At 35.0% G+C, this 11613-nt stretch overlaps 1 pseudogene; it reads right to left on the reverse strand.

Annotated features, from left to right (window-relative positions):
* Window positions 1-2808: 2808 nt before the first annotated feature.
* On the reverse strand, window positions 2809-7877 carry LOC112769752 (ATP synthase gamma chain 2, chloroplastic-like; annotated as a pseudogene).
* Between the last annotated feature and the right edge of the window lie 3736 nt (window positions 7878-11613).

Consider the following 11613-nt stretch of genomic DNA (forward strand, 5'->3'; position numbering starts at 1 on the left):
GAAGCCAATAAAACGGATATCCAAATAAGTAAACGGCTACCCGGGAATCGATCACCCCGATGCCAACAAAATGGATATCCAAATAATAAAACGGGTATCCAAATAAGTAAATGGCTACCCGGGAATCGATCACCCCGAAGCTAATAAAACGGATATCCAAATAATAAAACGGATATCCAAATAAGTAAACGGCTACCCGGGAATCGATCACCCGAGGCCAATAAAACGGATATCCAAATAACAAAAATAGTGACTCGTGAATCGATCACCCGCAAAGCCAACAAAACGGGAATCCAAATAAGCTAAATAAACAAAGTCTTAAAATCGGCCCACCAAGAGGCCTAAAATAAGTTCACAATAACGGCCCAAAAAAGGCCACACAAAACAAGCATGAGCTGACGGTCTTCCAACTTGCGGAAAGCCATACTGACCAACATCCTACCAATTGGTGCATGATGACGTCACGCCCTTTTCAGGCCCCTCACAGTCTCCCGAACTACAAAGAATCGGACTCTCCAATGACTTAGCATTGAGACCAAGAAAGCATACTCTCATGCTCCGGGGGCAATTGTTCCAGACCCGATCTCCGGGCCCTTCTTCGGAACGGTCATCAAACCCGGCATGTGATGAGACGCCCAAACAATGCGCTCCTCGCTTGACCATGAAATGGCTAGGAACTCCCCAAATCCTCGACCCCGATCGGAAAAACCAAACAACAATCTCCTTGCCAAACCACAACGGTGAGGAAAATGTTTCTCCAGCGATAAGACCGAGCACCCTCACTCTCTCGCTCCGGGGGCAACTGTTACGGATCCGGCCCACGGATCCTACACCCAGAACGGTCCCCGAACCCGGCTACCAGGGTCCGACCTGCTTCGCCCTTCCAGAAGGCTCAGAACCAGCCCACTAGAGCTCCTAACCAACTTTTGAATTCAAACGTCTCCCTTATCTTAGCCAAATAAGATAAGATAAGATAAGATAATTCAAACGTCTCCCTTATCTTAGCCAAATAAGATAAGATAAGATATTCACCATCACCTATAAATAGAGGACCCAGGTCTCTCCAGGTATTCATTCATTTCTCACACTTTCTACCTCTTAGATCCATTCTGACTTGAGCGTCGGAGTGTCTTTGCAGGTACCACCCCCCATTGCTCCAGGCAAGTGATCCGGCATCTGCCTCAACCCGCAAATTCTCGATCCATCTCTCAACCCGTACCAGAGACATCTTGTACAATTATCCAAAACAAAAAGCACATATATATAAGCAAAAGAAAGAAATGGGTGGACCATGTTAAAAACAAAAAAAGAAAATTTGCCGATAATAAAAGAACAATGAAGTATACACATCTATAATATAATTAAATATCTTTATTTTAAAATATTTGTCCAAAAAGTAAAAAGAAATATATTAATTTAAAATAAATCTTAGTAACATTTAAAATTATTACGAATAGATAAAACTATTTTACATAAAAGAGCATGTAGAATTAATGATTATTCAATTATCTCAATTAAATTTTTAATATACAAATTTATTTTTAATTTATAAATATTTCTTACAATATATATTTCACAAATATAAATACTTTTAAAAATATAATTTTGTTGATGAAACTCTATATGAAATTGAGACAAAAAAAAATTGACTAGTAGAGATAGTTTGAGTGATGAATATCACATTTTTTTGACTAATTGCTAATGTCATCAACTAACTTCTTAACTAATTTAATATGCTGATTTAACTTACTGCTAATACAATATCCTTACTATTACTTTACATCTTCAATTACATCCCTCTCAAGCTGGAATGCATGAAAATTGATCAGCCCTACGTTGCTTTTACATGATATGAATGGATTAGGTGGTAGTGACTTGGTGAGCCGAATATACTAGGAGAAGCTTCACTACTCCTCAGACTTTATCTTGGACAATGTGGCAATCGATCTCTATATATTTAGTACGCTCATGAAAAACTAGATTAGCTGCAATGTGAAGAGCCGATTGGTTGTCACAAGTGACAAGTGTCATTGCTTTGTACTCAACTTCAGCTGAGGAATGTGCTATTGTGTGCCGCTTCTTGCTGCGCCAAGATATCAATGATCTCCCAAGAAAGAATAAGAATACAGATACAGAATGGCGAGTATCAGCCTATCAGGGCAAGCACCCAAGTATAAGTCAGAAAAAGTAGTAAGTGAATTCATCAGAGGTGGAAAACAACACTCCCCTAGCTGGAGCACGTTGAGGTAGTGAAGAACATGGAGCGCAGCTTGGAAGTGCTTGCTAGTGGCATAATCAAGAAAATGACTAAGCTTATTCATGGTGAAGCATATATATCATGACGTATATTGGTATTGGCTAGATAAATTAGACGCCCAATCAACCTCCAATGGTGAAGATTATCAGAATGTCAGACCATTGGGGTGGTGGCCGCTTTGGCATTCATCAACCCAAACTCATCTGGCAAGTCCAAAGTATACTTGCGTTGATACACTGCAATACCCTGTTGACTTCTAGCAATTTCTAGACCAAGAAAAATTTTGAATTCATGTAGACCCTTGATCCTAAACCTGTTATCAAGTAATTTTACAATCTCAGTCCAATCATTTCCTGCCGAAACCAGATCATCGACATATACAAGGATACATGTAAAACCAGAATCAGAAAACAATGAAGAGAAAGATAAGTAATAAAACAACCTTTATTATCTGCCGAACTTAGTATAGTTTAAAATGTTGAGACTCGCCAAATTTTCTGAAGTGAACTCATACATTTGGTTAGAAAACCACAAAACATAAGCAATCTGAGTATATCAAGGAAAGAATAAATATATTTTCACTTTGATACAACAACACAGAAAAGGATTACAGGTCAAAATTGGCCACTATAGTTCTCATTCCTTAATCTAGTCCTACTTGCAGTTAACAATGTTGGCAAACTTCATAATCCCATGTTCTACATAATAATTAACAGATTTTGGTATTTCAAAGCAAAATTTAAGATAAAAAAAAGTTACAACTTGTCAATCAATTGGTGTTAGTGCTTCAGCTACAGTCACAATCTCCAATATCTCTCCTCTGATCTTTGCCTGCCGTTTATGATTATAAGCAACCGAAAGATTCTTCTTCAGTTCGACAGCATTATCGGGTGCATTAGACATTGCAGCCATCCTAGCAGCAAGCTCACTTCGTCAGTGATTCATGAAAACCCCTCAAGATCTGGCTGTTCAAATACAGAGGCAACATAGCATCAAGAATTTGAACCGGATCCTGCTAGAACTCCATAACCGGCGGCGCAGCGAATTCCCTCACAGCAACATCCCTCTCCACTGCCAACCTCCCTTCCTTCCTCCTCAGCTTAAAATACTCATCATCAATGGCATCAATGCAGTTCCCATTTACATGGCGAAGCTCGCCTTTCACTTAACATAATTTGAATCACGGGATCAAACTTACCAATGACACACTTGGTGAAAACAATCTCAACCTTGTCAACCTCCTCTGTAACAAACAGTGAGTACACATCATCAGCAATGATTTGAACTTACGAACCTATCAACCCTAACACTTCCCTTGCGGCTGAAAAACGCGTTCCCCTTCTTCTCAACGCTTATCACAACGCAATTCAAGCCAAGCTTGTGTAGCTGTTGGATCCGAGTTTCGGCTTTCTTCAAGACGGTGTTATTGAAACCGCCGGCCGGTGACGACAACGAGGGCGACGGAGTTCCCGGTCCTGACGTTCGTTAGGGGGACGTCGTCGCTCCGAGACGGCAGTTGATGTCGTGAAAGACTTCGACGAGCGTCTCGGTATAGGGCCTGCCGTTCAGGACGGCTTCTTGGTCCCGTCGGACCCTGGCGGACGTGATGCTTCGGTGATCTTGTGATTGTTCTTAACGGTATCGATTCTTTCTCGGAGTTCCCTAATGCCGCAGCGAAGGAAGGAGGAAACAGAGGGCGAGAGCAAGGGAACGGTGGTTGGTGGAGTCTAGCGGGGAGTAGGAGTGGGTGATAGAGCCAGAGAGGTAAGGTTTTGGAGGAACTGAGGAAGGGAAGTTGAGGGTGATGAGGAAAACATGGGCGGTGGAATGAAGAAGCTTTGGGTCTTCATTTTGGGTTGGATTTCGGGGGTGTTTGAAGGGGCTAGCGGGTATGGTGGTGGTGGTAAGGCTAGCGGTTCTTTCCAACCCGTTTCAGCCCGTCCCAATTTGTTTTTACTTTTTAGTGTCTATGAAATTATGAGGCTGAGTTTTTTAAATATTGTGAAAAGATGTGTGATTTTTTTTAATATTTTCGTTTAGGTGAATTTAATATTGCTATGGGAGAAAAGAAATCTTTTGTCAGAACACATAAAATGTTGGAGATATTTTGTATGTGATTTAAATTTTGGGTAATGCTATGATGCTGAAAATAATTTTGTTCAGTACATGTTGAAATAAAGTGGCATGAAAGAATTGTAATTGTAATTCTGTGAATACGTAGTTTATCTATAGTCATAATTGGGAACAACAATTGATACACAATAGATGGATGTTAATCATTCATCAGTTAAAGATAAATAATTAGTGATGTTTGCAAGATAAATTAATACATAATTGAAAGATTAATTAATTGTCAAGGGAGATAATCTCTTTCTTTTTTTTTTTAGTGTTTGAATCAAGAAATACTCTTTTGAGCATAAAATTTAAATTGGGTCATAAAATATTATTATAGTAGTAATAAACAATAACAATATAAAACCCAAGAAAATAAGTAATGATAATAATAGTAATAATAATTATAATCATATATAGATAAAGACAACTACGGTATGGAGACATAGTAGTTCACGATGACACACTTTTAAGTTTAAATCACCTTCTTCCATATAAATTGGAAAATCTAATTTTCTCTATCTCAAAAACTCATAACACATGAATTAGTTCTTAATCTCAAATTCTAAAATTTAAATTCTAAATAATATAATTATCAGAACCAAACTAGTAATTGATTTGGTCATATAACTGATTCATCGAATTACTGATTTAACCGATAAATTACTGATTCAATCGGTTGATCCAGTTATAATTAAATAAAAATATAAAATTATAAAAATAAATTAAAATAAAAAAGTTAAAATTTAAAATATATGTCTTTATAAGTATATTAATAACGCTACGTCAGTAAAAATAATTATTTTATATATTTAATCGTATGAATGGTTAGGACATGTTTAAAACTAATTTATATTCAAGACATTTATGTAATTTTAATCTCCAATCAATTTATTAACATAAATTATCCTTATTTTTAAATCCAATATATATATTTTTTAGTTTTATTTTTTCATAAATTCACTATTCTTTTAAACTTTTAATGATTCATTAATTACTTTGTATTTACTGATGTTACGTAGGTAACGTGAGATAGGTGGATTGGGCTTGGAAGGTTGGCCTAAACGTCAAAGAAAGGTAGTCTCCGACTTGCTCGCGCTTGAGAGCTGCCGTCCGAGTTATGCGTTTGGAGAGTGGGGGGTGGTACCTGCAAAGACACTCCGATACCTAAGTCAGCAAGGGATTTAGCAGGTTTAGAGAGTATTGGAACTTGGAGTTACCTGAGGGGTGTCACGGTATATATAGTGGTGATCCAATAATCACCGTTGGAGTAGTTTCACTTTTGGAGGTGGATAACCTTCCCTTTATCTTAGGGTGGTTGGGATATTTCTTCTGGAAGTGGGCTGAGAGATTTTAGAGGCAGTTACTTATTTGACTAAGTATTTATCTGCCAGTTCTCGAACCCGACTTCTTTAGAAAAAGGTCTATGTCGACCGCTAATCTTTGGGTTGGGCCTTTTTAGCTTATTCGGACCAGGGCCATAATGTTAAGTCAGAATATGAACAACTGACCTCTTCAATTTTTTTTAATATTGATGTGTCTATGTCTAAGTTTAGAGTAATTGATGTTCTCACTGCTTTGTTAATATCACATTAGACATACGTAATTATCCCAATTCCCAACTCCTCAGTTAAACCTTTCTTTACAAATAACACTTATGCGTTTGGATTGGTTTTTTTTTTTTGGTTGGTGATGGTCTTTTTTGTGTCCCTCAAATATTTTTTTTATGTGATATTAATGATGCGTATGTTTAATATGATATTAAAATATGTCTAATCTGTTTAGATTTTTTTATGTTGATAATAAAAAAAATCTGTTTTTGGTGTTTAATATTATTTAGTTCACATTAATAAAAAAATTGTATTTTTATATTTTTTATTGAGTATTTAATTTGTGACATTAATAATAATAATAATTAAAGCTTGATATATTTAATTTTAAATATTGCATTGTTATTGTCCATGTTAATAATAATATTTTTTATTTTTAGATTTTAATTTTTATGTTAATAATGAATAAAATTATATTCAAAAATTAAAATATTATTGTCTGGTATGCATTATTTTTTTTTGTATTAAATATGCTATCTAAGTAAAGTTAAATTATATTCAGGAATTAAAAAGAAAAAATAATTTTTGTTAGTATTTTGTAATTTAATGATTTTGATCTTTTATTTTTTATAAAAAATTTGAAGAGCTCAGTAAATACAAAGTAATTAATAAATCATTAAAAGTTTAAAAAAATAGTAAATTTATGAGAAAATAAAACTAAAAAATATATATATTGAATTTTAAAATAAGAATAATTTATGTTAATAAATTGATTGGAGATTAAAATTATACAGATGTATTGAATATAAATTAGTTTTAAACATGTCCTAATCATTTATACGATTAAATATATAAAATAATTATTTTTATCGATGTAACGTTATTAATATATTTGTGAAGACATACATTTTAAATTTTAACTTTTAATTTTAATTTATTTTTATAATTTTATATTTTATTTAATTATGGCTGGATCAACTGGGTGAATTAGTGACCCATCAGTTAAATCAGTAATCCGGTGATCCAGTCGTATGATTAGATTAATTACCGGTTTGATTCTGATAATTATGTTATTTAGGATTTAAATTCTAGGATTTGAGATTAAGAACTAACTCGTGTTATGAGTTTTTAAGATAGAGAAAATTAGATTTTTCAATTTATATGGAAGAAGGTGATTGAAACGTTGATTCGGGTGAGTTTCGTGAAAAATAGATTAAGTAAAAAATAATGGTTAAGATGAGAGATTCAGGGTAAGTATACTTGTGAGGAAAATACTTCTATTAATGACAAATAAGTAATACAAGTACTAATAATGAGGAATAGAGGTAGAGAACAAGTGTTGAGACCTTCACTAATGTCACAAGAGGATGAATAAGTTTTGTTTAAAGTGGACAGGGGTTGGTTAATGGTCGTTGAGTGTTCAGGTGGGACACCCAAATGCCAGTTTTTACTCATGAAGGTGATGAATGAAATGAAGAACAAAGAGAGAAATTTTGGGGAGAGAAAAAAATGAGTTTTTGAACTTCTTCCCTTCCAGAAAAAAGATAAAAGGTCCCTTTAAAGAGGTGGCTTGAGGTCCTTTTATAGTGTAAAACTATTTTGAAGAGGAAATCTATTGTCCAATGGTTATAGTCTGATATTTGGTTTACTCTTTTTATCTCAAATATTTTTAGGTATTCCTGTCACTTCAAGTCTTTTCAACTGTTCATTGGAAGAAGTTGATTTCCATAAGTTAAACTAAAGCTCATGACATGTAACATTAGTGAAGGGACATTTAGTTTGGTTTTCTTTCAACTAGATGACACTCTTTACACTCTAAATCTAACCAATCCATTTCCACCAATTTAGTTTCCACCAAAGAGAAATTCAACTTCTCAAGGTGTTCTTTTGGGTTCCATCTTTTCACCCAATACCTTTAGGAGGAACTTGACTCTTGTTTGACCATGTTTGTAGGTCATTCTTAAAATTATTTATGTACAAAAAAGGTTTATATTTTTAGTACACAATCATAAGCCCCATGCAGTCTTTGAGGGTACAAAGTATTTCCTCAAGTTGCATTAAACTTTTTTGTACTCAACAGAGCTATAATAATTTAATAATTTTTTTAGCATATCATTACTATAAGAATAAATCTCCCCTATTTTATTCATTTTTTTATAATGATATATAAATTTGTGTAATTTGAATAGGATTATGTACTCATAAAAAAATTAATAATAGACTGCTTTTGTGAAAGAATTTTGAATGTTAATAGAAAACATAAATAAATAAATGAATAGAAAAATAAATAAATAAATAGGTAGATTCTTAAGAAAGAAGAAGGGGAGAAACTCTTACCCACTTAATCTGACGCATTTAAATTTTGGGTCCCTGAGTTTGGAGAGAGGCATAAAGTTGGATAGGAGAGAGAGTATTCCTTATCATCTCTGCTAGGGTATTTTTGTACATAGTAGTATTTTTTAGTATCATCACTGTTATCACCACTAGGGGTAGCAAACGGGCCTAAACCCACCAGGCCGGCCCGCGTAACCCGCCAAAAAAAGCGGGTCGGGCTGAAAAATTGGGACCGCCAAATAGCAAAAGCCCGCTTAACCCATACCGCTTAAACTGTGGGTTTTGGCGGGCTTTGGCGGGCGGGGCGGGCTTCCCCGCCGGGCTTAGTATTTTTTTAGCAAGGGGTATTTTTATAATTTTTTTACCAAAACTCAACTTTCCCCAACCCAACTTACAAGAGAATGAAGATGAAAATTGAGTATTTTAGATTATGTTTGTTTTGTTTTAGAGACAATATTGTTAATTATGTTTTGGATTATATTTATTTTGCTTTGAAAACAATATTTATAATTACAAAGACTTTAATGTTTGTGAATATAAAAATTATAATTTGTTTATACTTTTAAAAATTATAATAGTTAAAAGTAAAAAATAAAAGAGATTTTTTTATATCTTTATATATATTATTTAATAGTTAAAAGTAAAAAAAAAGAGAGGATATTTGGCGGGCTTAACCCGCCGGCCCGCCAGCCCGCCGTTAGGTGGGGCGGGCTGGGATTCTAGGACCGCCTCACTAGGCGGGGCGGGGCGGGCTTCCCCGCTTGCCACCCCTAATCACCACTACCATCCAAACCCTCTGTCTTCTTCAATAATTAGAAGTTTTTCTTAGGGCAAATAACACTCCCACATTCAACTTCGCTCTGTCTTCCTATTTGGTAAGATTCTTTTTCTTCTTCTATTCTCTTTTTTTCTCCAGCCTTGCTCTTGTTTGGTCATAAAATGCATACTCTTATTTTCTTGTATGAAATTCTGGTGCTTAAGTATCTGCTATTGTATATTTGACATTTTTGGTATTATTCTGAATTTTGTTATTCTGAATTCGTGTGATTCTGAACTCTTATCATTATTCGTACTCTTGTTACTCTGAATCCTTGTTATCATGTTCTTTATCTTCGTTTTCATGTAACTCCTTCCAGTCCCCATGTGTATTGGATTGCTAATTTTGGAATTAGCTATAGGGATTATTCGATAAAGGTCTTTCACTTTACAACTTTAGATGTTATATCCTTGTTTGTACATGTTCTCATTTGTATATGTTTCCAATGGCATCACAAAATAAAAGAAATTGAGTTAAAAATTATAAGCAATGTTCATTTGCAACTATAAAATAGATATTTAAAAATAAGAATTTTTTTTTGTATAGTATAGTCATAACTCATAAGTAATTTGTTTATAAACTTTTTCAATTAGAGCAATTTACTAGTATTCAACATTCGTATTCTTTCAAAGCTATAAACGTATAACATCTTGCAATGTTTTCATATACTTCACCAAATGAGAGACGATATTGTGACGATATGAGGAGTTAGTGGCCTTATCAAGTAAAGAATATGATGAATAATTTTCATACCTTTGCTTTTTTATTTCATTTGAGAACTCCATGGTTATTTTCTTGACACGCGATGCTTCTTTGGCTTTTCCAGAATTTCTTGAGTGTTCTGCAATATTCTCCTTTATATTTTGAGTTGGTGTTCTTGGAAATCTTATGGTTGGAATTGTGATGATATTGGTACTCTTTCGATTTTGTTATTGGTGCTGAGTATTTTTGTCGTTAGTATTCATGTGATCTTGATATTCACTCTATTTTGTTGTTGCTGTTCTCCTTCTTTCCCCCTTTTTTTAGGAATTATTTCTTTTTGTTGTCATGCCTCGTGTGAAACTTGCTGAGATATTGGATAGTGACCCAGAGGACTCTAGTAATAGTTTGGGTACTGACTCTTCTGTGGATGATATGGGTGATGTTCCTCAAGAATATGCAATCAGATTTTCTGAATCTATCCCCCAACCTTGGGTTAAACCATCAGATAATAGGACTATTTTTGTGAATCCTCCTCTGATTAAGAAACCTTTTTTGGACCCTCCTTCCTTTGGCTCGTTATTAGGTATGGATAAAACTATGAAACCCGGTTTTGATTCTTTAGATTGTAGAGTTTTGGGTGAATTTGTTGAGAAACTTTCATATCAAGTGGGTCTTGCTCTACTTCGTTCTCGGTTGAAGCGCCAAGAATTTTCATGGACGTCTTTTAAATCTGAGGCAGCTACTCACGTGAATAAGGTTTAGCAAAAGTGGGTATTCACAGTATTATTTGAGGAGGGTGGTAGTTTTATGAGGAGATTAAAATTTGCTGGTGTTGCTGAGGCTATCCGTACATCTGCAGGTTGGTTGTTCTCTACCATCTATCATCATAATTGATTCTTATCATTTCTTTACTTTGTTGCTATATATTGAAGAAGCACTAATTGATTTCTTCTTGGCAGACTTGGGTGTTCAAAGAAATGGATATGATATGAGTTTACTTTGGCAGAGGTGGTGTTCTCAAACTTATACTTTTCTGACTTCTTGGGGTGAGTTTTCACCCACTTTGAAAGATGTTGTAGTTCTTCTTCAACTACCGGTGTTTGGCAGTGTAGATCTCACTCTTCTTCGCCCAGATTCTGATCTGCTTAAGCTTGCGAGACATCTTCAAATGAGTTTAAGTGATGCTGGTCAATATGCAAAAGAGTTGTCTACGAGTAGGCGTGTTAAGAAATCTTCCTCCAAGGATAAGCATCCAAAGACTCGTAGGTCCTCGAAGGAAAAAGAAGTGGTTGGCAACAAGCAAGATTTCAAGAAGAAGAAGATTACTGTTAAGTATTCTTACTCTAATTGGTCTTGTTATTTCTTTGGTGATTTTCTCAATGGTGAGTTTGTCCCTACTCCTGCTGTTCCTTCAGATCTTAGGGAAGCTGCTTTTGTCGCTTATCGGTTAAGTAAATATGTGTTTTTGGGACCGACGGTGTATGAGCCATGGGGTGTTTCTTTTAGCTTGCTTGATTGTTGGAGGAGAACGTCTACCATTGGCTTCTCTGTATCTCGGTAGTTTATATATGCGGCTTGATCAATTTTCTAAGCAACTCAAGATTGCTCATGGTCGCTTTCCAGTATTGACTTTCATTGATGAAATATTTCTTCAACTCTTTCTTTTTGAGCAGTTTTCTCAGTTTGCTCCAATCCGTAAGCCCCCTACAATTCTTCCAGATAAGAAGGCAAGTCCTCGTGCTTGGATTTGGGGTTCAGCTCATCCTTCCAAATCTTTAGAGGATGTTATTGATTTGGAGGAATATTTTTGTTTTCGCCCGTACGTAACCTCTTACCAGCCT

Source organism: Arachis hypogaea, chromosome 18 (genome assembly GCF_003086295.3).
Source record: "Arachis hypogaea cultivar Tifrunner chromosome 18, arahy.Tifrunner.gnm2.J5K5, whole genome shotgun sequence".
NCBI lineage: Eukaryota > Viridiplantae > Streptophyta > Magnoliopsida > Fabales > Fabaceae > Arachis > Arachis hypogaea.